The sequence below is a fragment of the Tauraco erythrolophus genome, chromosome 3 (genome assembly GCF_009769465.1).
Source record: "Tauraco erythrolophus isolate bTauEry1 chromosome 3, bTauEry1.pri, whole genome shotgun sequence".
Taxonomy (NCBI): domain Eukaryota; kingdom Metazoa; phylum Chordata; class Aves; order Musophagiformes; family Musophagidae; genus Tauraco; species Tauraco erythrolophus.
Genome location: NC_141467.1, coordinates 5,871,807 through 5,897,087, shown reverse-complemented (window position 1 = coordinate 5,897,087; position 25,281 = coordinate 5,871,807). Strand labels below are relative to the sequence as shown.

At 47.0% G+C, this 25,281-nt stretch overlaps 1 long non-coding RNA gene across 2 annotated transcripts in view; it reads left to right on the top strand.

Moving 5' to 3' along the window:
- Positions 1-24,596, top strand: part of LOC147528955 (uncharacterized) — a 29,066-nt gene extending 4,470 nt beyond the window's left edge. Inside the window, exons 2-4 of one of the 2 annotated variants that reach the window (XR_015222069.1) lie at positions 3,154-3,298; positions 6,821-7,022; positions 21,835-24,596. This is a non-coding gene — a long non-coding RNA (uncharacterized LOC147528955). The remainder of the gene's footprint in view (positions 1-3,153; positions 3,299-6,820; positions 7,023-21,834) is intronic. The other variant, XR_015222070.1, reaches the window with a different exon arrangement.
- Positions 24,597-25,281: the final 685 nt, after the last annotated feature.

The following is a 25,281-nucleotide window of genomic DNA, read 5'->3' as shown; positions in this document are numbered from 1 at the left end:
TTGCTTCCTGTTCTTCTGCTTGCTTGGCCAGAGATGCTGGCCGGTGGGTTGTGGCAGGCTGGCAGAAGTGGACGGAAGCCTCCATCGAATGAACAAAGCCTGACCACTTTCTGCTCAGCCCAAAAACTTCACAGAAGGCATGAGATGCCTGATCACGGTCCTGTCGTTTATCTTTCAATCTGGAAGAGATGAGTGATGGTGGCACCCCAGGACGTACCACCCTGGAGTCATTGCCATTAGACTCATGACAGTGGGACCTGGTGGTCTGCTGGTGGGTTTCGGATGCAGAGCACTTAAGGCCGTGGATGTGAATGTGGGCACTCTCTTTTTCCTGGGCCCTTCAGCATTTTTTAATGCTTTCTGTTCAGATACATCTGAAATAACAGGTATTACAGGGGTACATGGCTACTGCCACTCTCCTCCAGCAAGGCTGGGGGTGCAGGTCTCCTTCCCCTTGAGGGGCTTCACCCATGCATGCTCCCCGTGTCATCGGGGGCCAGGCCATTTGCAGATGTGGCATGATGACCGATTTTGCTTCTCTCCATATGGCCAGGTCTGGTCCTCTTCCAGAAGGTCCTACGACAACAGGAATATTGTAAAAGGAGGTGACTTAGGCAGGACAGTGGGCTTTAGCAGTCCACAAACCCCACTTCCAACTGCAAAGTTGTGTAAATGCCTTTCCAAGTAATGAGGTTTTCCTCAATAAGGCCAAAGTCGCACAAGAGGCAGGGAGGGATGTTTACGGGAAAGGCAGGTCCACTACGCTGGGACATTGTGTGAGAAATCGGTCTGGTACCGTCTGCTAAAGTTAGATCATGAGTTTGGAAAGGCCTAGTGAAGGAAGCTCCTTAGCACAGCTGGATTGACCTTGATGTTTTTAACTCGATGAAATCAATTTATGCCAAGAAGCAGCTTCAGTGGCCGTGGCAGGGAGAAGACCAGGAGGCCTCATGGCACCTCTTCAGGACACCTCCATGGAAGCCTAACAGGCCAGAGAGATGTCCACATGGTATAAAGAAGGATGCTGTTGAAAACTGTAACCCCAAAACCCAAGAGCCGCTCTCTTTTTGAGGAGGAGTTTGATGAGGAGACAAGGGAGAAACAAGTTCATTTAGAGTTAGCCTCTTACAGTCTTCTCGTAGCTCTCAGAGCATTTTCCAGGGGATGCTGTTACTGTTACCCTGGTTTTACTCCTGGGGAAACTGAGGCACGCAGCAGTAAGGTGACTGATCCGTGGTCCGTGCAAAGCCTGGAGAAGGACCTTGCTCTCTTGGGTTCCAGCCAGGTACTCAATACAAGTTAAGTTATAAGTGGTATAAAAATAGCTGTTCTACTGTCTTTATTTAGAAATCCCCATTTCCAGTGGGAAGCAGGTAGAGGAGGAATCAGTAAGCTCTGCTGCTGCTTTTCCTTACTAGCCCACCTGTCAGTTCCCTTTTACCATCTTACATATGGTCACTTGATACCACCAGCTGCTTTGGGACATCTCTATCTGTCACATCCTTGTTTTTATTTCGATGTCCAAAAGCTTCAGTGCTCCATAAAAAAAAAAAAAAAAAGGCATTAAAAAACTCACCCCTGGTAGCCGAGTTTCCTCCCAGACTCGGTTCTAAACATGTCACTTTAATGATGTCTAAACTACACAGCGCTTGATGAGCAAAACATTGCTATCTTCTAGCCACATTTGTTTTCCCTGTTTCCCAGAGCATTATAGTCACCCAGGGAGAACTGCGTGTTCTACTTCACTGCTGTAAAGCTATTATGGGTATGAAAAGTTCCCATTAATCTGCTCCACACATGGATGTTTCTGGATAAAGTTCAGTAGCCAGATCCCTCTTTCTTTGTGTGCATCAAATGAAGCAGAAAAACGCCTCCAATTTAAAGACACCAAATGAATAACCAAATAGATGAGATTAATTTTTGTTTAATCCACGTGGGCAACGAAGCCAATGGCCAGTGTTTGTCTGTGGACTTCTCCCGGGAGTTCATTACCAGCCGAGTCTGTGCTAAGTTAATGCAGAGATTCCATGGAAATAGGGGGTTAATTATATGCAGAGGATGTTGGCCAATGTACAGCTTTGAACAACAAAAATAGCCCAAAGTCTTGTGTTTCGGATGTGGAATCAATTAATGAGGTCCACAACATGTACCAGAATTTCTTAAGATAGTTGTACTGTAAAGATGCTTTATTTTTTTATTTTTATTTTCTAAAAAACTAAGAAAATAAGTGAATAATGGAAGGTGGGGGGCAGAAAGACATGAGACTGGTAATAAAACGCTGGACTTTGGCCCGGGGCCAAAGCAAGCTTTTCAATGGGTTTAAAGTTTGGACAGCAGCAGAGTTTGAACTGGTTTTCACTAACTGTCCAGAAGGTTATACTGTAATAGACGGGGAGAAGAGGGTGCTTTTGGTTTCCCAACTGCCTTCTCTCTGCTGGCAGGAGCGTTACGTTGCTAATACGCCGTAGTCATTAGACTTGACGAATATCAGCATGTGGCGCGGCATGCTGCACATTCAGCCCCGAAGCTGAAACGTAAAAAATTCTCCTCGATGCTGGTTGGCACAAGCCTGATTTTTTTTTCCCCCTTTCCACATCTGGTCCTAATATAAAATGTGTCTTTCTGACTTTTTTTTTTTTTTTTCCCGCCTTGCCACATCTTTAGGAATGGCTTCTTTAAAAAAAAAAGAGTGCCCCCCCCCCCCCCCCCAATTTTTCTAGGTTTTAGAATTAATTATATGTATGTGTAGCGGTTTAATAGTACATCTTGGGTACTGAATAGAGCACAGCACTGTGCCTTTGCAAAGGGATGTCGTTTCACAAAAAAAACAGCAGAGAAAGATGAGATTACTTTTACTTCAGCGTTCAGAGCTGTGAAACACACTTTTGGCTGTTACAGGTTTTCAAGGAGCCACTTAAACAGGTAGAATACAAATTTAAAAGAAAAAGATCTGACCCATTTTCACCCGCTTTCATTTTAGCACAAGCTCTGGGTGTGCTCCAGGCATTTCTCAAGTCTTTCAGCTCTCACTGTTTTTTTTTTTTTTCTCACCCCTTTCCCCCAACTTGATCCCTAAAGCCATTAGTTTGTTCCTAGAAATTATCTACTTGTTTGTTGTGTTGAGTTTTGGTTTGTTTCTTGTTTTGCACACAGAAATCCGCAGGCCAAAGCAAACAGTGCTTCAGAAAAATGTTGCAAGACAGCCCAGTTTGAAGCCGAGTGCCCCTGACAACTTCTCAGCACCTTTGCTGAAGCGGTGGAGGCTGGGGCCACCCAATCTCTGCAGAAATCACAACGGGTAAGATTTGTTTAACTAATTAGTGGTAATCCTGAGCAACTCTGTGGGCTGGAGTTTATGGGCTTTCCACCAGATTCTGTGTTCAGCTCCTCATGGCGAGGGTGGGCACCTGGATATTTTAGCACATGGACTCCTGGAGACTGTCTGGCAAGGTCTGGAGATCTCAGAGGGCACGAGGACGTGGCCTGAGGTCGAGTGGCCATGCAGAGTCCCCCTGCCCCTCCTGACGGACCAGCCTCTTCACCGCTTGTTGTCCCAAAGGTCCTCGAGGGGGATCCAGGCTGCAGGCTAGGACAAGGGCAGGATGGATGCTGGTGGGGTTTGCAACAGCGTGAGGAGGCTGACTGTACAAGGGACCTTAGAGGGTCACACTGCAGAAATGGACTCGATAAGCAGAGGCGATGCAGAGACCACCCTGACCTCTTACCTGCCTGCCCGGCTTCTTGGTGTTAAAGTGTTACCAGTGAAGGTGGCTGCAGCCTTTAGGTGTGAGGTCTGGTGTGCCCATTGCCTCCCAGGGCCACCTGGGGACAAGGACAGAGCAGCAGGAGAGGAGGATTATTTCTGTGGCAGCTCTTTAGATAGATGGGAAAGAGGAGGCAGGGGAGGTCAGGCAGGAGGAGGATGTGATAGCCGAGCTGAGGTGACCAGCCTCAGGCTATCGGGGCAATGAGGAGGTGCAGAAGCTGTGGGGCTTGTTAGTCAGGGTCCCAGCCTGCCAGAGGAGCTGACAGGAACGAGGATGCTTTCTTAGACGTTGCATGGGAATGGGTGATGCCTTTCTGCTGCCTGTAATACCAGGGTTGGCTTCAGGCACTGCACTACAGGTGCACTAAGTGAATGCCAGCATGAACTCCCCCGTGCCCCCTGAACCCACCAGGTGTTAGAGCAGGAGCAGGCTATATCTGCTCTCTGGCTTGCCCAGATTTTGAATGGGAAAGGTATATCCCAAGTACCAGAGCACCACTCAACCCCCTCATTTATACCCTGTAACTAGTTCAATTAGGGTCATAACCAAGTGAAATGGGAACATCTGGCCCCATTCCTGCCTTAAGCGTATGAAACCAGCATGTTTTTTGTTTTCTGAACAATCTAGGGAGTGTCATAATCTCTGGATCTGTCGTTTTTAGTTCTTCCTTGTTTGGGAGTGCTTTAGGATGGGGCGACCTGCTGCTGACACAGCTGAGTGGTGCCATGTCCCATGCCTCCAACTCAGCTGAAACTCTTCACAGAACAAGAATGGGTGATGGCAGCCTAATTCCTCTGTGCCCAATCTGAGCAAGGAAGTATAATTATGATAGTTATCACTGGGGGATGTTTCAAAGGGAATGCATGCTAGGTACTCTGACTAAGCATTTAATTTTTTTCCATCAAATTGCTTCCAGCTAGCTCTACATACATAATAGCTCTCTTGGCTTCAATGAGGTCCTCCATCTAAGGTCAGCCAAGCACCTGCCCCATGAGAGTGGGCCACAGAGCAGATGCAAGATGCTGTGGTGTCACCTCATCTGCTCTTTTCCCCTCCTGTTGCAGATCCCTGCCCCACTGGCTACTTTTCAGCATTTTGCCTTGTATGGTTTTAAATGAATCAAGCTCCATCTGATTTTACTCTTAAACCACTCGCTCATTTCCCTTTTAAAACTCAGATTTTCGTTCACACTCAAATAAAAATACATATCAATATTTTATAATTTCTGCAGTGTATCCCCAGGCACAAATTATATTGTAATAATAAACTGGCTAGCTTGTTTTAATAGTTCTTGGCTTTTGGCTTTATGTAACACTGCAGGTGTGAATCTAGTAGCAATACTGTGGGTGTGAATTATTATGTTAGCATAATAGGCTGTACTTTATTGTGCTTTATTGCTTAATTGGCTTCTTCCATAAGGATTCTGCAGTTGTTACTGGTAAATAATACCAAGCTTTTTCATTAAAAGAGTGATACTCTCTTTTTTGGTGTTTACTAAGGTCAGTCCGATTTCAGTGCATGACTGGGTGTGGGGAAGAAAGGAAAGATGTCATTAAATTAATTAAGAAAGTGCTTACAAAGTCCTTAATAAAAAACAGAGCAGGCTAAAAGATGCTCCTTGTTACGCGTAGATACTTGTAGCCCCAAAGAGCCCTTTGGGAAAACATCTGGCTGAGCTTTCTGGCAAAGGAAGCCCTCTCCCATGTTTGGGGGATTCCCAGGTGGTGGGTGATACTTCTGGGTGCTTACCTGCTCTGAGATCTCCTCTGTCCTTCACACCACCTTACTTTTGCCAGAAGATGGAAGAAAATCAAAGTTATCTTCTCAGCAGCACACAGGATCTGATCCCTTTGCCAGCGTACCCTTACAGGAGCGCACCCCTGAGCTGCCCCATGCAGGGGCACCTGCCTCCCTGGCCACGCTGAGCGGCCCCAGGCAGCGGGGATGCAGGCAGCCCTTTGGAACAGCGCAGGGACCCCATGCCTGGGTCCTGCTGCGATGCCCGAGAGTCGAAGGGGAAGGGAGAAGTCCCGGGGGTGCCCAGGTGCTCCACTTGGTGCCTGGCGCCTCTGCCACTTGGAACCTGAGAAACCTCCAGTATGTGCAACCACACCGTGGTGCAGGGACCAAGGGCGTTTTTTGGTGGTTGGAAATAGTGAAAGCTGCTACTCTTGTGAGTCACTCAAATTCCCACCACGTGCTCTTGCTAAACGATTTCCACCTCTGCTACTCTCTTCTCAACAGTGTGCCCGCTCATGCTGCTGAAGTTTTGTTGGCCTCTCTACTTCGTTGAAGCCTTTGTGTCTTTGCCTGGAACTGGAGGTTTAGCAGAGGGATATGGATTTGCTTTCAGCTGGGTGAAATATTTATGCCTGATATCTTGTTTGCAGAGACGGCGGGGTAGCTGATTTCCTAAGTGGGACCTTCGTCGTGTAGAATAGGAAGCTTTTGATTTGCCCTTCTTGTAATGGTATTTTCCAAAACTGTTAATGAAAAGCAGGGCTGGGCAAGAGCTACAAAATATGGATGCAGATCTAGATTTTGAAGGTGCAGGGTTTTGCTCTGTTTCCCCAAAATGGTGAGGCTGTATGTGTGCTGAGTGCTATCGTGCCTTTACCAGAGACCAAACTGAAGGTCTGCAGAGCTGAAAGCCCAATGGATACACCATTAATGGCCAGATTAATACAAGTTAGTCATGCAATAGATTGGCCTTTTCTGTGGCTGAGGTACAATAAGTGTCTTTTTGTTTCCAGATATCTGACCCACAGAGGATGAGCATGTTTGAGTTGTGTTTGTGCTGTCTGCCCGGGAAGAGAGGGTTCGTCTTAGCCATAAAGGTCTCAGTGGGGTTTGTGCTGAAGAAGGTTTCCACTATCTGGGGTCTACCCAAGAGCTACATCATACTCTCTCAGAGATAGGAAAGCTTCATAAAAAGGAGGCTTTGAATTAGGAGTCCACTGTGCATTGCAACATTTATCATCATGATTCACATACCTCCAGTGCTACTGCAAATCCGGGCAAAGAGTGAAATGATTCTCTGTCTTATCTTTGAGGAAATGCAATGTGCTCCGACCCTGCTGACTCTGAAAGCCAGCTCTGCCCTGCTTTGATCTGCATAAAAAAATGTCAGGATTATTGGAAAAGCTCAACAAACCTCAACAGCATAATCCACACAATTAATTTTGAAGTACTTTGGGAAGCATTCAGTAATTTTTCTTTTCTTTTCACCTTATACAACTCCTTGGAGTTCTGCAGGTACGTACTGAGTTATGAAGGAGCTGGGGGCACTTAGAGAGCTGGAACATGATTAACAACTGTCAAATGACAGGGAACACTTTAAAATCCATTAGATCCCTTAAATCTCTACCCTCCCCTACTTTGTCCTAGGAACTACGACACGAGCCTTTAGCTAGGCTGCCTTTCCCTGATGCTGTCCCTTCATTTGTGATTGGAGAGGCTCTGAAGCGATGGGCAAGGCTTTCAGAAACTTTAGGACAAAGTCCTGACATGGAAAAAAAGGGAGACTGGGTGACACGAGGGAGCAGCTGATATGTGCATGCCAGTGCCAGAGTCCTCAAACTCTTTCATCATGGGAACCACAGCTTGACTGCCAGATAAACTACCTCCTTTTGTACCCACAATTGCATAATATCTCTGCAGTGGCTCTAGCACTTGCTCAGAGAGAAAAGAGAGAGAAAAACTTTTCTTGCATCCTTAGCATAACAGGTGTTTTTACAAAAAAATTAATTGTGCATTCTCATTTGGCCCTTTGCTGTATCTCTGCTCTGTGCCTGGAGCGTTTTCTTTGCCAGGAGACAAGCAGAGGCAGTCAACTCTTTGCAGACCCCTGACAGAATTTTTAGGTTTATCAATTTTAGGGTTGGTTTTTTTTGTATAATTTTCAGTATTGTTTTTTTTTTTTTGTTTTAGATTGCATGGATTAGCTGTATTTATTTTGCTGCCATGCCATATTTTGCAGAAAAATCTAAGAACTAAGTTTATTTCTCATTCCCATTTGCTGTGGAGGCCTCAATCTCAGAGTAAATTACAGGAGAAACCCAGAAACAGTTAATCGAATGTTAAGCAAAATGAATGAGGCTTGTATGGTGCCCTGAAGGTCATTAGACTCAAGGTCTGAGCGGCTGCCAAGGGGAGCGAGCTCCAGGGTGGGAGCACTCATCTGAGAAATCCTTGTTGCTGGATGTGGAGGGGTGGAAGCTGGGGGCTGGCTGCAGGCACGTCCCAGCTGAGCTCAGCTGCCATGGCTGGATGAGGGGTAGGATCTTATCCTTTCTCACACTCCTGGTCCAGAGACCTCTGCAAGGGGATGGGAGGGCAAGTCCCATCCCATGGGAGGGAAATTGGGACTTTCCTATCGCTCCTGCCAGCTGGCTGCTTCCTTTACGAGCTGTGGAGCAAGCAGGTAGCTCTAAAATCATAAAGACAGTTGCTGAGAGTTAGGGCTGATGAGCAGGACTGTGGTCAGCTATGCGTCCTCTGAGCTGCTCTCCATCCAACGCACATCTTTCTCTCCCCATCAGAGTGACTCTATGGGGGGGCTTCTGGTTTATCTTCCACTTCAATCCTGCCTCTTTCCGACTTGGAGGTGGAAGGGAAACCACAGGATATAGATGCAAGATGGAAACAGAGAGGCAAAGCGTTGAGATGTCCATTCAGCTTCAGCGTGTCTTCCAGGGCCTTTTTCTATGTTACGGAAAAATTTTGACTAAATGAAGTCATTAAGTGAACACACTTTTGAGCAAGGATGAAGATGTATCCAGGTACCCGTGCACTTGTATTCATGAATGTTAGGCAACATGTTGAGCCTTCCTATAGATCAGTCTGTGTATCTGTGGGGCAGTCTTGTTATTTTATTCCTCATTCGTGCCATAATTGAAGGAGTCCTTTATGCCAGTGTAAACACTGATCTCACTGCATGTTGGAATTACAAAGTATACAAGATGAGGAGAGCTGGAATAGCAAGAATATGTATTTCCCGAAAAAGTAGAAGGTTTCTGGAGGAGGTGTTTTCCCAAAGGGAGCTAAGTTTACAGCTCTAACTCATTCAGGACTTTTTGGTTCTGAAGCTGACACACACATGCACAAACACACACGGTCCAGTATCTATTTCATGGATACATTCTTCCCATCTCAGTGTGTAAAGGTCTTGAAAGCAATAGCTACTGGCAGTGCCCCAATTCAACATATCTAATAGGTCCTTTCCAGTTACAGACTCACTAAGGACACATGCCCAAAGGAAAGCTGGGCTTAAACTACCCTACCTGTCAGAAGCAATGAAACAAGCTGCATGTCCTTGTGGGCTTGATTTGTGGGTTCTTTGGTTTTTTAGTCTTGGTTTGCTGATTGCATCTCAGGAATTGTCTTGCTAGAGCAACTTTGCTAACGTAACTCCTGCAAGTAACTCCAACGGCCTGCAGGACTTTTTAAAATCTAATAATAAACTGCAATGGGTTTTCATTGTTTTCTAAACTTTATGGATTAATAGGCTGCAGGTGGAAGAAAAAAAGGGTAGATTTAGAATCATAGAATGGTTAGGGTTGGAAGGGACCTCAAAGATCCTCTAGTTCCAACCCCCCTGCCATGGGCAGGGACACCCTCCACTACACCAGATTGCCCAAAGCCTCATCCAACCTGGCCTTGAACACTTCCAGGGATGGGGCATTCACAACTTCTCTGGGCAACCTGTTCCACTGCCTCACCACCCTCTGAGTGAAAAATTTCTTCCTTATATCCAATCTACATCTCCCCTCTCTCAGTTTAAATCCATTGCCCCTTGTCCTGTCACTACATGCCCTTGTCAAAAGTCCCTCTCCAGCTTTCCTGTAGGCCCTCTTTAGGTACTGGAAAGCTGCAATAAGATCACCCCGGAGCCTTCTCTTCTCCAGGCTGAACAGCCCCAACTCTCTCAGCCTGTCTTCATAGCAGAGGTGCTCCAGCCCTCGGATCATCTTCGTGGCCCTCCTCTAGAGCTGCTCCAGCAGCTCTGTGTCCTTCTTGTGCTGGGCACTCCAGAGCTGAATGCAGTATTCCAGGTGGGATCTCACGAGAGCAGAGTAGAGGGGCAAAATCCCCTCCCTCGACCCTCTGCAAACTGCCTCTGCCTCAGTGGATCTGCTCAGATTTAAGAGGGCATGCCCTGCCTACATACTTGGAGCAGATATTTTGGGTCAGCATCAAGTGGCCTAGCTCTACTGACTTAAACATAGCATTTCCAATTTACATCATCTCAGTGTTTGAACCTGGTGTTACGTGTACAGACACGTCATCAGTGGAGTGACACTGCCTCCCTTCAGCTCAACGTTTCACCTTCCCTGTGTTTGTACACATTTGTGAGTCTAGAGATACAGCAGAACGTGGATGAAGACAAAATATCTATGCGTTACCATGTTTTCCTGTCTGCTTAGGTGGGAATTCTTGGCTACAGTAACTATCGGAGAAAAATTTTTGACACCAACAACCATCGGAGGAAACAAATGCCTTGGAAGCAATCCTTGTGGTTTGCACCTGGTAAGGACATCCTGCATCTCCAGGCTAACAAGAACGGAGTTCCTTACGGGCTGACATGCATTTTCCAGGGCTAAATTTCTATTAGGGGTTTGTTTTTCACATCAGCATCCCTCCTAGCAGTTGTCATGCTGCCTGTTCATGCTTCTCAGCCTAGAGGAACTCTGGCCAGGCTGTATTTTAGTGGTCTGTATTTCTATAGTCACCGAAACAATTCAGGCTTATTCCTTTGACCAAAATTAATGATCGTTAGGTTATCTAGGAGTTTGACTCAGATGCTGTATTTCACTAATAAGTATCATTTTGAAGAGCTTGTGTTTAAAAAGGATTGTTATCTAATGCTTACTGGCAGGTTCTGAATCTTACATCCCTGTTGAGATTGATTTCCTATACATGCCTAATTACTGATGACACAGTAAGATATAAGCTAAAGAGCTATCTTGCAACTGCAAAAAAAAAAAAAAAGCTTTCAGCCAAGTTCCCTTTGGCTTAAGCAGAAGAAGGCTTCTTTTTATTTAATTTAGTAAAGTCACCATGGAAGGATCCTCCTCCAAGAACTTGCAGCAATATAAGGAGTGTGTACAAAACAAGTCCAGACATCAAACAGGGCAACTCCCAAAATGTCTCTGCATTTGTAAACATGCTTCACATCTGCTCAGCTTTGCAGTAAGCATGAAACATAAAACTTGGGATATCTGTCTTACTCATTTGAATGGATGCTAATTCAGGCTGTGGCTTGATGAGATGGGAGCTGCAGCTGGCTCAAGAAAATGAAGAAAAAAAAAGCCCACTTGAAAAATTACAGTAGTTTTGTTTTGTTTTTTAAAAAAAAAGATCAGTTGCCTGATCTGATTTGCAGTGCAGCCATAGGAATAGTTGTTGGAGTAAGGGCCTAAGTCCTGCAGCCACTGTTAGCCTTTCCTTGAGATCAATCAACAACCTTTGATCAGAAGGATGTTCTATGATGATGAGAACGTGAAGGGAGGGAGAAAAGCTTCTACTTCATTGAGATGTGCATCCTTTATCCCAGAGCATGTGTGAAAATGGCTAGGGAGCCTTTACTGGGATGCATATTAAAGTTTCGTGCAACCACCACAACTCTGTACTGGCCTGCTTCAGCAGGTGTACTTTTCCAACTACCTAGTGAAAATCGTGCAGTGGGAATGTGAGTGTAGTAGTTTATGTGGATGCAGAGTGGCACAGCTTATTCCCAAGTTGGAAAGATAATACTCTTTGTCAGTAAAAAGCAGTTTTATACCAACATAGTTACCTGCACAGCAGGGATAGTACTCCTAGAGACCACATCAATTAAAATATATATATATAGTAGCATCCACCTATATTTGGAACATAATTATAATGTGTGGAGAGTATATGGAGAGCAGGTCTGAGACGTGTGCTGTAAAGTGAGTGGCATGAGATAACCTTCGTTCATGGCCAGACACTTAACCAGACTCTGTTTTAAATGTTAGTGTAATATTGTAGGCACTACACTACTAGTTAGTGTATCTTCTGGACCCAGCTGGTGGAAGAAGACTTTGCCCACAGTTACTTATCACTCTCCCTTCTCTGCCAGTTACATCTCTAAGATTTACTGGCAGAGCTGTTCATCTGATTTGCCTCCTGCACTTCAGTAGAAATATCTACCTGTACATCTGACTAGGAAGAAGGGTGTCTGTCCATAGCCTGAGGCTTTTGGCTTGAGGCAAACCATATGTAGTACAACAAGGACAAGCTGACTGAGATGGGGGTCTGAAACTAAAAGAAAAGGGTCTAACAGTTTTACAAGCTTCTACACAATTTGAATCCATAAATGTAAGTGCCACTAATCATGCCATCATCGGACTGCTTTTGCACGTTTGTTAGTGTAACTATTTTCTCTCTCCCCTAATGCCAGTTTCTGGTCAGATGTTCCAGCTGGGCACGCTTATTTTCATGGGAAATGCTCTTCTTTGTGTAAAGGATTTACACCATTATCAGTGTAGAGATAGTAAATCTGACACCAGTTAAACATGTTAAGCACAGTTTCAGGAGTGCTGCAACCTCCTGGAAAACCTTGGGCCTTATGATGTAGACATTAAATACCACGTAGTGAGAACTCTGTGGGTGTCTTGGTGGGGGAGAAAGGGGAAAGCAAGACACATCCTAACAGGCAAGGTGATGTCTGCTGCTCGAGGACTTAGAAACGGCTTGACTTTCTGTCTTTGGCAAAACTTCATTTTATACGTGCTCTGTGGCTTGTGTCACTTGGCCAGGTCCCAGCCTTAACTCTAGTGTGGCTACATTTCAGCAATGCGGGGTGTGTGAGTGTCGTGAATTATTATTTATCTGACAGCAGTACCTGGAGGCTTAAGCGAGGACTGGAACCCATCGCGTTAGGCACAGAGCAAATACACCATGAGAGGCAGTTTTGCTCTGAAGATCTCATAGTCTAAAAAGACCAGCAAAAGAGCAGGAAGAGAAACAGCTGAAAAAAATGCAGCCAGGGTCACCCAGCGTGGAAACAAGGCAGCAGAGGTTCCTGCTAATGGGTGGTGGCTGGTTTTGTGCCTTCCCAGCAGCAAGTGTTGTGTCACTTAGTGCTGCAGAAGGTAAGTTTTGGGTCAGATCTAGGCACAGGGCTTTTGCAGGGCAGCTCTGGTGGCTTTTCCTGCTGTGACAATTTAAAATCGTTTCTTGTCCTGGATGACTGCCGTGTCCTGCTGCCAGGGTGACTGGCCTAGTGCCTTAGTGAATAAAGGTACACGTGCCTCTGTAGTCGTCCTCCTAGGGCAAAGTCCAGCCTTTGAGTTTCAAACTGCTTGCATAGAGCAGATTGTTGGTATTGCTGGAGGTGGGCCTTAAGTAGCTGGACTCCTGATGCCCACTAGACTCCACCGTGTGCTTCAGGCTAGAAGGTGCTGTGCAAAGGATACATCATGTTAATACAGTCGCTTTTCCAAGGGAGCTGTGTGTGAGAGGTTATTTTTGTTCTTTGTTGTTTTCCTAACTCAGAAAAATGTCCCATGTTCTCCAGAGTACAATAAACTTCATCCATGCTGCTAACGCTTATTTCTCTTCATCTCCTTAATAGGAGTGAGGGAGCAGTGACTGGTCACCCCCCTGCAATGTCACGATCCTTCCTGAACCTTTGGAGTGACTAGGCTGGTAGGAAATGACGGCAGAGTGCTGACGAGATTAGCACTTCTGGATCTTCCTAGTGTAAAAAAACCCCAGGACTAACTCACCCGTCAAGCTCCTCAGTGACTAATAGGTGTTTTATCATCCTTTCATTTAGAAAGCATTTATCAGCAATCTTTGCTAGCTCACTGCATGAATTGACCTGTCATTCAGTCTCAGGCCTTAGAACTGGTAATTAAGTTTAGCAATCTGCCTCAGCAGCTCTGATTGAGATATGTGGTATGTTTCCATGTGAGTAGGCAGATACTTTGGGTTTTCCTTCCCAAAAGGAAAGGGCTTCAAGAAAAACGAATGAAGGGTCCCAGCAGATGCCTGCTTATGTCAGGTACCTGCAACCATCAAAGCTTTGCAAGCAGAGCACAGGGAGCGGTGGGGAGCAGCTCCGCCACAGCTGGGGGTGTGCTGCGGTGGCATGGCCCTGGGACCAACCTGACTACCTGCAGCCCCGGGACTGGAGCAGCCTTACTTTGAGTAACCTTACTTGGAGGCTTTACTTTGAGTTGCTCAACGTCAACTGGGACCAGCGCACAGTGCGCTCTAGCCAAGTACCTGCTTCATCCCCAAACTTTCCAAGTTGCCTGCTTCTGGGGCTGTGAAGGAGATCCGTGCTTCACTCTTGACATTTAGGTGTGTCAACCTTGGAGTTTAGGCACGGATATGAAACTCTGAAGTCTTGAGTACTGCTTTGTGTTGAGCAAGGGGTAAAGCAAAGCAATTGCAGTGAAGCATGTTATGTGTGATGAAATCTGGAGATCAAGTACACTGACATAGGTCCTGTGTCTTCTCTGGTACAGTTCTCCTCAATGCCAGCAGAGGACATGTTTTATTGACAATGTAAATAGCAAAGAAAAAAAAAAAAAAACCTAAGCCAATCTCCTGAAGAAGGAAGTTATTTAAGGAGTTAAACCCTATGGAAAAGTGACTGAACTGCAATGTTACCCCATGATGCACTGTGTTAGGGTAATGCCAGCAATGTCACAGGTATTGCCAACATTGAGGCTGCATCTCTGTCCTTATCTCTTGGCCTGTCCAGGTATTGTTTTCTTTTTAAGATGAGAGGAAATTTGCAGATCGCTTACACTGGGACCATACTTCTAGTAAAGGAGCTTTTTCCCCTCCTTATCTAAGTCTTTGCTTGACACTGGTTGATAGAGGCAGATTTTCAGTAGCTAGCCTGATGGATTTTTAAGCAAACTTTGCTCTGAAAAACAAGCCATCTGAAAAAGAGCCACCTAACCTTCGTCACGACTACCAAGGGGTACGGAAATGCCAACGTTCCCAGTGCTTGCTCCAAAATCAGGTTCAGGTTGCCTGGTTTGGGGTTTTGGAGGAAACGCGCAATTTGCGGAGTTCACTGAACCTCACAGAAGATTTGGATTTGAATTTGTCTGGAGCTGCCCTAAAATATTCCTTACCGCTCCTGAAATATTCCTTACTCTATTTTACCACAGGAAACATCCTGAGGGGATTTTGCTGCTGCTTCTTTTTTCCCCCTTTCGCTGCAACAGGCTCGTCTCCATGCTGTCTTGGGGAGACCACCTACAATTTAAAGAAGTAAAGACCTCCGTGAAAAAGTACAGGCAAACCTGGTATTTAAGGGTCAGTTCCCCACAATATTTATCTAGTTGTCTGAGCTGGTCTAACCACAGAGAAGGGGGAAAAAAAAAGCATTATCATGCGACGCCTGGGAGGGTAGCCTCTGTTAAAAACCAACAACAAACCCAAAACGCAGCAACCTAAAAGCGATGGGAAAAGCGCCAAGGAGAGGAAGGGAAAAGGACTCAGATATTTATGAGGAACAGCAATAATAGCACTGGGAGGTAGCACTGCTTACAAAGGATGTGCTTGATGAGGATAAAGCAGCAGACACACTCCTTCAATTTTGGAGTGGAGAGAAAGGGCCCTACCTAATATAATTTATTTAAGAGGTTTCTCTGTGTTTCTTCAGTGTTTCTGAGGGAGGAAGGTGGTCCTGGACATGAAAAAAAAGTACGGAGCTTGGGCAACACAATATGCTTTCTTCCTTGAAACCACCAAGAGGTTCCTTACAGCCTCCTGCTCCCTGAAGATCACATACGTTGACTTCAGACCAAAACAGAAAAAAAAAAAAGGAAAGAAACCCTTACAATGTGGAGCAAAGGCCGCCTTTCCTCACCGAGGCACTAAGCAGGGACATAAATTACAGGGTATCTGTTTCCAGCCCCTTTCAATATACGGCTCCTATAAGAGCTCCAGAGTAAGATAATCCTCTGGAGATCAGAGGCAGCATGTTATTAGCAGAAGCTCATAGGTTACATTTACTGGTGTCTTGGGTACCTTTATGCTGAAGTGTTAGTATCAGCTAGAGAGCACCTAATCTTTCTCCTGAGTCTAATTATATATTCATTGCACAGGCAACAGAATATTCATATGTATTTAATTAGTAAAAAGATTATGCTTTAAACCCACAAAAGCAAGGCAGTAAGAAGTAAGGATGAAAAGTCAAATATCTTTAAATTGCTCCTTTATCTAATCACATCACTGGCTGCCTGGGAGCCCCCAAGCCCCAGTGTGAAAGAGACTGTAAAAACATTTAAATATAAAGCCGTAGCCGAATAAGCTACAGCCAGAGTGAAAACCTAGGTCTCTGGTACACTTAATGACCAGTTGAATTCTTCCTGATTTACACCGGTTCATATGGAAATGGAAATGTGTACAGCTCGTGTTTTCTCAGCCCCTCAGTTGGATTGTCTGTCGTGTTTGTAGTGTGGGCAAAATGCCTTCTGCCATCTGTAAAAACAGTTCGTTATCTGCTTTGGAAATTTCTCATTTACGTTACCCATTGCAAGTATTAGGTAAAGTTCTCCCCCTTTTGTGTTCTCCAAAAAACCAAATTATGTTCTCCCCCTTTACACTGCTTTTGTGAGACCCCACCTCAAATACTGCGTCCAGTTCTGGTGTCCCCAGCATAAGAGAGACATAGATCTGTTGGAGCGTGTTCAGAGGAGGGCCACAAAGATGATCCAGGGGCTGGAGCACCTCTGCTACGAGGACAGGTTGCGGGAGCTGGGATTGTTCAGCCTTGAAAAGAGAAGACTTCGAGGGGACCTAATAGCTGCCTTCCAATACCTGAAGGGAACCTGCAGGAAGGCTGGGGAGGGACCTTTACAAGACTGTCCACTGATAGGACAAGGGGAAATGGGTTTAAGTTGAAGGAGAACAGATTTAGATTAGATTTTAGGAAGAAATTCTTCAGTACGAGGGTGGTGAGACTTTGGAATAGATTGCCCCGAGAGGTTGTGGATGCCCCCTCTCTGGAGGTGTTCAAGGCCAGGTTGGACGGAGCCTTGAGTAGCCTGGTCTAGTTGAGAGGCGTCCCTGCCTGTGACAGGGAGGTTGGATTAGATGATCTCTAAGGTCCCTTCCAGCCTATGCCATGCTATGATTCTATGATTCTCAAGGATTTGCATTAAAGTGTGGTTAATAGCTTAAATAGGGGGTTATATTTAAATATAAACCATTAAGACTTCACCCTTGAAAATAATGCCATTGTTTCATCTTCTCATCTGAAGTACCTTATTTATTTATTTATTTATCTATTTATTTATTTATTTTGTGCTGTAAGTTAACTGGATTTTGCAGGTGCTTTCTGAAATCTAATGGTGACATAATTGTTATACGAAGTTGCAGCAGTTAAATTTTTACCACGGAGCCTGTAGCTAAAGAAGAGATCCGGGGGCAGTGGTGGTGGGATTGGAGGCACCATTTGTGCTTCTGCCAGCCTGCTCGCTGCCTAGCCCTGGGTGAGCTCTTTCAGCTGAGATTTTCAGGAGTGGTCACTCAGTCCTGAAGCCCGTTGGTGTGTGGCATTATTTTTGTTGCTGAGTATCAACAGCCCCAAAGGGAGTGGTGGGTCTCTGGCGAAGCGATGTCCTCCCCCAGTCAGGCATCTCCAGGGGACCAGCTGACCTCTGGGTCAGCCCAGCTTCGTGCAGCTTCGGCTCTACTTCTCCCTGTTCAAGTAGCATAATGCCTTCATCTCAGAGACATTTTGGTTGGAAAGGACTTCTGGAGGGACTCTTTCGAAGTAGGGCCATTTTCTAAGTTAGATCAGCTTTTCCCCTGGCCAGGACAGGGACCTGCAGATATGGGTTTTCCTAAGATATGGTCTGCGGTATGTGATTTAGTGCAAAGAGAGTGCAAGACTGAAAAAAACCATGAAGTGAGCTGAAAATCCAGCTCCTAGAATTAGAGGAGTTAAGGGGATTCGGTCCTGCCTTAACAGAGTTCAGGCAATTAAAATAAGCCATTGCTATCAAGGATTAATCAGCTCGGTTGGGATGGGTGATAAGGAGTGTCCTTCAGTGGGCTGTGGCTGTGCTGATGCTGCGTCCACGGCCCGTCTTTTGGAAGCTGTGGGTTTTCCCCAGAGAAGGGTGTCAGAATAAATCTGCTCAGTATCTCCAAACTGAAAATTTATGAAGGTTTCATGCTGGAAAGGTAAGATCTCCATGAAAGCAGAGTAGAAAAGAGAGGGCCTCTTCATGCTAAACCCTATCATACAATATAGCTGTTGTGTGTATTTCATACATCTCGGCTAGGAGTGTCATGCCATATGCAGAGCATGAATTGGGATATAGTGAATTTATTCCTTTAGCAGTTTCTAAAACCATCACAAGACTGTGTATGCAGCGTATGGAATTAGTCATGCAAAAACTCCTGGCTTTTTAAACCCCCTTATAAAGGGTTTGAAAGGGATCTCAAAGAATGCAAGACATTGAGGGCCTGGTTGCAGATCTCTACGTAGAGCATGGGACCAGGAGATGCGGCTCCTGAGCTGTGGTCACTTGCTCTCGCTACAGGCACTAACTGTGGGAAGTGTAGGTGGCTGTACCTCCATGGCCTCCTCCCAGCTCTGCAAGTAATTGCTAGGTGATTTTTGACCAGCTGGGCAAACCAGAGTCTTCTGGAGTATTTGGATACCTGGCTTGTCTTTGGTACTTCGGTGCAAGTAAACGTCCTCTGGCACTGATGCTTTAGTAGAAGAGATCTGTTCAAGCCCAACTTTCTTCCTCCTTACCCTTCTGCAGGTCCCATCATTCGGATGTGTAGCTGGGGGTAAAGTCATGCCAATGTCCCTTTTGAGGAACAACTTGGGTTGTTTTTGTTTTTTTTTTTTTTCCTGAGGATGCGATGACCAGGTTGTGGAAAAGGTGTTCAGAGGGCTGGAGCCATTGTGACATGGCTGGTCTCTTCCTACATAGAGCTGGTGGGATATTGAGGAGGAGGGAATGAGACTGTGGTTGTAATTGTAAGCACAACCTCTGGCCATAAATTTGATAAATTGAACGTTTTCTCATCCTCAACCACCATCTGCTTGTCACTGTTTATATTCCATGCCAACCCTTGCATGTTCAGGCAAGTCCTGTGGGCCACCTGTGATCACAGCCAGAAAGCGGTCAGTCTTGGGAACCAGGCGTGCGCAAAGTGAGTCCCAGGCACCGACAAACCAAAGTGGGCAGAGGTGGGGAAACGCTGTTGTGTTTTCAGTAGCCTGCCTGCTTCAGGCACGCTCCTGCAGCTTCGGGGCTCAAGCTTCAGGTTTTATTTTCTCTCTTTTAAGAACGGGGGAAAAGAAAGGGTCTCAGGCAGGCTCTGAGATGGTAAGGTGCACAGCCTGCCTTCCAGGAGCCTTGAGCGCTCCTCACCAAAGCCATCTGTGAAGCTTGGGAGGAAGGGGAGGAAGGTGGCCTCTGTTTTCACAGCACTTCAGGCTGAATTAACAGAAAACTGCCAGCGGTTCTGGGTACTTTGAGTGTTTATGCCACTTATCTGGTACCTAAAGATGGAGGTTTTGAAGATACTTTTTAAATTTTTTTTTCTTTCAGCTGCTAATCTTGAAGTGGCAGGAGCCTGCGCTTGTGGGAGAGTTGCACCAAGCTACCTCGAGGGGCTTTAAATTTTAGTGAGTGTGATGTGGGATGACTTCTGCATCACATTAGCAAAGCCGAGGTTCAACTGGTGCACGTTTCTCATCAAGATAAGCTATTATCTTGATGACAAAAGAAAAAACGTTTTATGACAGAATAAAAAAAAAGGAAAGCCTGTGAACCAGGAGGACAGCGTTACAAGCCAAGCGTGACCTTGCAGCTTCCCGTTGAGCTCTTTCACTTCGCTTTTCCAGCCGGTCACGAGAGCTGGAGCAGAGGGCAGCTGCCGACTCTGCCCGTCTCACATCCCGTGCCGGTGCTGCGTATCCCGCTGCGGGACAGCTGCCTCTGGCCTCAGTTTGCTCCCCGACAAGCACGTGTGAGCGCTGGTGGGACCCCGGGCAGCGGACCCGCCGCTGGATGGGCTCGGCGGATGGCTGACAAAAGCCAGGTTTCTGCCGTTCTGGCAGGCAGCGAAGCTAGCAGTGATGCTGCTGGTCCTCCGCAGGGTGATGTGAGCCTCCTCGCGCCAGCCCTTCATCCCTTGGTGGGAGGATGAGGAGGAGGTGTAAATCACGGCTGAGTTTCCACACGGTAACCTGCAGGCCTCTAACTCTGCACAATGTTTTGCAACCAGCACGGCGAGCTGAGAGATGACTTTTGTGCTCATGCTTGTTTTCCCACCCAGGCTGGCTTGATCCTTCACAAAAGTCAGTGGGCAGCAGATATCTTGGATAACCATTGCTCAGTAATACAAAATGAGAGAAAAAAAGAATTGGAAAAAATGAGCTGTTGGGTTTCGCCTTGCTCATCCTTAAGAGCTGCAGGCAGGTATGAAGCACCAAAGATAAAAATCTCATCTAATGCCATGGACTTCAGCTTTCTTCCCCTCAATTTTTCGTTTCCACTGCTACTGGATAGGATAGGCTCAGCCTGTAGACACCTGTATGCCACTGCTCTTTCGCAGGATGCTTCCCAGCGTCTTTGTTGGGGTGAGGATGAGGGCTTCCTATGGAAACCAGGTGCGGCTCAGCCCACGGGACTCGTTACCACCTCTGGCATGGTTAGCGTGCTGAGGGATGGGTGAGGAGGCTTTTGCAGGAGGAGTGCTCGCAGCTTACAACTGTAAAAATCCCAAAGCAAAACAGCAGAAAGCTGGCTGGATAACTGCAGAAAGCGCTTGGAAATAAACACCCCACAGAGCCACTGCCAACCTTTTCCAAATCGATTTAAAGCAATCGATGATTGAGTCCTCCTCCACGTGGGTTGAGCCTGAAGGAGGCTGGTGTCCCCTCCGAGGTGTGCAGGGGGCACAGCAGGTCCCTCTCCCGGCTGGGAGCCCCACAGGGATGTAACGTGGAGATGCGATGGGGTACCATCAGCTGGTTGTGCTGGAGGCCAAAAGCCTCCCTTCCCGGGGGCCGGAGCAAAGTTGAGGGCATTGAGCAACACACGGGACCAAGCGTGGGGTCTCCAGCCCATGGCAGGGGAGGGTGAGGGCACGTCGAGGCTGTGCGAGATGTTGTCCTGCGGGCGTCTGCTTCGCAACACTTTTGAAGTGCTAACATGTTTTACGAGGCGGTGCGAGCGAAAGAAAATAGTGGCTCCTGGCTCCTCGTAACTTGTGTAAATTCCAGATGTGACAATCCTTTTACTGGCAAACGGAGCTGTTTATCCCCATGCTCTCCTCACGTTGAATTAGCTCCCGCTAGGAAGAGCTTGCTGAAAACGTGCCCGCCTTGCTGCTCAGCGGCTGCGTAATTGTCCCTCTGCCCCTTCCCGGAGCTGCACATAAAAAGTGCAATCCAAATTCCTGGGCAAACCATGCAGGGCCCTGGAGAGCACTTCCCACCCCCCTTCAGGAATTGAACGTCATTCCTAAAGGATAATGCAGGATTAGGGCAAGGGGAAAATGAGTGCCTTAAACAGATCCGAACTGTAGCGAGGCTCAGCAAAACATGTCCTTCTTCCCACTCTTGGCTCTCTCTTTTTTTTTTTAGAAATATAATTTTTCTTTCTTGCAAGGGGAAGGAGGAAAGGGCCTCCAGATTGTGAAACAGCAGAAGAGGAACAGTGTTAGTTCCCCGAAAGCCCCCAGCCCCGGTGGCAGGGCAGCACACATGGGAAACCCTTCCCGACCCTTCCCCGCTTGTCCTCCCCCACCTCCTCCTCTCCCCGAACACACAGGCTCTAGTTATTAGGGATTAGGTGGAACAGATGCATGTAAGATGCTTATGGCCTTTTCCAGACACAAGGCCACTTTCCAATCAGCTCAAAGGAAACAGGGTAATTAGATGGAGTTGCAGGCAGGGAGTAGGGGGGGAATTAGCCCGTTACCCAACCAGAGACTGCAAGCTCACCTCTTTCACACCCCCCCCCCCACTTCTCCCTCCTCTTCATTCCTCTGCTCACTGTCATTTCAAAGCTTTTTATTTTTTCTTTCCCTTTTCCAGGAGGCAGCTGATGCCAGCCGGCTGCTGCCAAACGGGCCAGGCGTCTGCAGCTCAAACTGCCCGTCACACTTGTGCAGGCGAGGAATCAGCTGCGTCCTTCAGAAAAGGCATCCTCTCTTGGGCCTGCTGCTCTGGGGTCTCCACGAGTGTGCTCGGAGCTGCTGGACGATGACGGCGGGTGGTCGAAGATTTTGGGTTAACTCTTCCCCCTCATAAAGCATCACCTGCTGGTGATGTTATTGCCCCTTAGGCTGGGGATAACAAAGATGTCTCCCTTTAAAAACGTATTAAGGCAGCTCTGGCTTGAGTGCCCTGCAGGCAGAAGTCCTGAATGGGGACAGGCTGGTTTTCACTCCCCAAAAAGCCTTGGCTGTTGGGGTTGCTGGAGAGCAACTGCTGCAGACCAGGGGCTGTTCCCGGGATGCCTGGTGCCTGATGGCTGTCCGATGGCGCAGGGGATTTTTCTTTTCCAGCTTCATAAAAAGTTACCTGGGCGTGCTTACACTTTGGGGCATGTCCATCCCTGGGGAGATTTCACTGGGTGAAGTCCTCCAAACGTGGAGATCCATCCCCTCACCACTGTGCACAGGGCTGCCGTGACAAGGTAATGGTGGTCAGACACAAGGGGCAGTGATTAAGGAGCTGGCGATCGCATTTATTACCATCTCCTCCCACAAGCTCCTACCTCGCTTGTTTAGCTTCTGAGGCCTGTCTGAAATGCTGTTTATTGGGAGAGCAATGCTCTTCTCGGAGATGTTTGGTTTTAAAACCATTGAGACGTCCCCAGGGCATTTGAAAGGGGATGTGCTGCTGTCACGAAAGGCAGTGTTCCCCATGGAAGGATTTTTTCCGAGTGACAGGTCAGCTGGGCAGTAAACACATGAAGGAGGGTAGCCGTGACAGCTGTAATCAAGCAGAGATGAGCTGACCCCAGTTTCGAGGCAAAGAAACTGGCCAGTGTCGGAAAGGTGCTGCTCGTCGCTGGTGGTACCCTTTCGCGCGTCCTGTAGATAGTTTTCTGAGGTTGACATTAACCTCTTCTCATAAGTATGCACAAGCACCGAGTGTTGAAATCCACTCGAGAGCTGGATGGAAAATTTCTGACAATGGTTTGCTGTCAGGAAATGCTGGTTCAGCAAGAGGAAAAGAGATCAACTTCTACAGTAAAAAAAAAAGAGTCAAAAAGAAGCAGAAAAAAAATATGGAACCATTGAAGATACTTTCCTGAGGGCTTTTTGAAGCAGAGGGTTTTATTTTCCAGTGCTCTGTTTTTATTGTTCATTGGCATGTGGGATCGACACAGCCAGAGCAGAGGCTGCATCATCTTTTTCCCTGTAGTTTTGCTCAGTATGTGGCAGGTAATAACTTCTGCTCACCCTAGACATCCTTCCCAATGCATGCAATATCGGAGACTTTAATGGTGCAGATGGAGGAAGAGGAACTCTGGTGTCCCAAAATTTGGGGATTTTTGGAATACCAAAATAAATACCCAGGACAGAAACAAGACATGGGTGCCCTGGAAGAATAAACTCGTGTTGTGTAGTAAATCTGTGTAGCGTCAGTTACTGCTCTGCATTTTTCTTCTGTCTGCCAAATACGTGACATTGAAAAGTCAACAGACAAAAATATACATGTTGAAGTAAAAACCTAAGCAAAATAGTAGTCTAGGGCAATTCTGGAAACAGCCAACCAAAAAAAAAAAATCCCCCAAAAACACAAGGCTTCGCTACCCAGGGCGGCCATTTGGGTCAGGACCACCCCAGTTAGAGTGAAAACCAGAGTGTAGCACTACGCGCGTTTTCGTGTACGTTGCATAAATAGATTATTTCTGTTAGACGGCGATTAAAATGATTGACTAGTCTAATCTAGATCCTGGAGTAGTGCCAGATCTCAGAGCACTGCTTCATGTGCTTCCCCCTCCTCCCCATGTCATTTCTGAAACAGGACAGCGTTTAGATGAGGTTGTGGGGAAGCCTGGCAGCACGTGGGACGGGACTTCTCTCGCCAGCATCAGGCCGCTGGTGCCCTGAATTCCCCTCCGGGAAGTGGGACAGCGAGAGGAGAAGTGGCCCGGCGCTTCCCATCCCTGGTGAATGGGGCCAGGCTTGCGTTGGACTGTGGGTGAGCGCACCAGCCCGAATGCTCATGCGTAGCCCCGAGCCTGCTGGTTCCTAGGAAGGAAAGCCAGAACATTTCTGAGGTTTTCTTTGTTATCTTGCGTTACGGTGAGGTTCCTGTCTCAGAAGTGACGCTTGTATTTTATTCAGCGCTGCCCCTTAACATCCTTAAGGTGGAGGACGCAGGAAGGGAGCATCGTTTTTGTGATAACAAGGATGTGTCCTTCGAGATTGTGACTCCCCTCAGCTGGCATACAGGATGCTGTCACCGGCCTGCGGCGTTCTCTCTCTCTCTGGGACCACTGAAGTGAGTACCGCAGTGCTAACCGTGACAGATAACTTCATGGTGGACATATTGGCAGAACCAACATGTTTTACAGAGCTTAATAAGAGTTTTGTAGCTGTTATTGATTACCAGGGCGGGGACCGCCTACATATGTCCCTATCTCTTATTGCAGTAGCAACACTTGTCTTGAAAACCTGCTCATCTGCTTTCCCCCAGGCGCTCGTCTGCTTTCCCCCTCTTCGAAGTTTCCCCAGGCCATGCTGCCCATTTAGCATTTCCCTGAGCTACAGGAGACAGACTTGAGTGTCTGGGAAGGTGTGTACGCCTCAGATGACCTGAAACAGCCTGCTTTTTTTTTTTTTTCTCCTATACTGGATCACTCAGGTGTTCTTGCTTTGAATCTCCCTCTTTGTTACCTACCGGGGCGTTTGTAGCTGGAAGCGTGTCAGGACAGGGACAGTGTGACACAAGTGTGTATGGCACGGAGGAGCAGTCTGACCTGCTCACAGGCTCCATGCGCTGCTGCTCTAACAACGATGGTGATTTTTCATGCATGTTATAGGAAGAAGGAAGTACCTGTTTGCAGTAAGCCGTGTGTTAATCGGGGGCTGGATTTTGGGGGCCTTTTGCCTGTTTGCTTTCCTCTCCCAGTGACTTGCTTTGCAGCCCTGAGCCTTTCTCTGCCCTACCAGGGTCTGGCATTTGTCAGTCACTTGGAAGATGGGAGCTCAAGCGAGAGCTTTTACCGGTTGCCAGATGTGGCCCGTATTTAGGGAAGGTTTTGGTCCCAACCTCAGAGGAGCTGCTGGTGTTCTTGCTGCTGGGTGATGCCCCTGCCAGCCTGGGGGAGAAAGAGGAGAGACACGGTTGACCGAGCCTCTTGGCTAGGTAACGCCTGGATTTCACCTCCAGCACGTGATGCAGCTGTTTTGCAGCTTGTGCTTGCAAACGCTGTCAAAAACCGAAGGGGCATGGGAGAAGAGGAAGAAACATTTCGTTTCTCCTCTCCCCTCCTCTGACTGTTCTTGTCATGCTGCTGTTCTC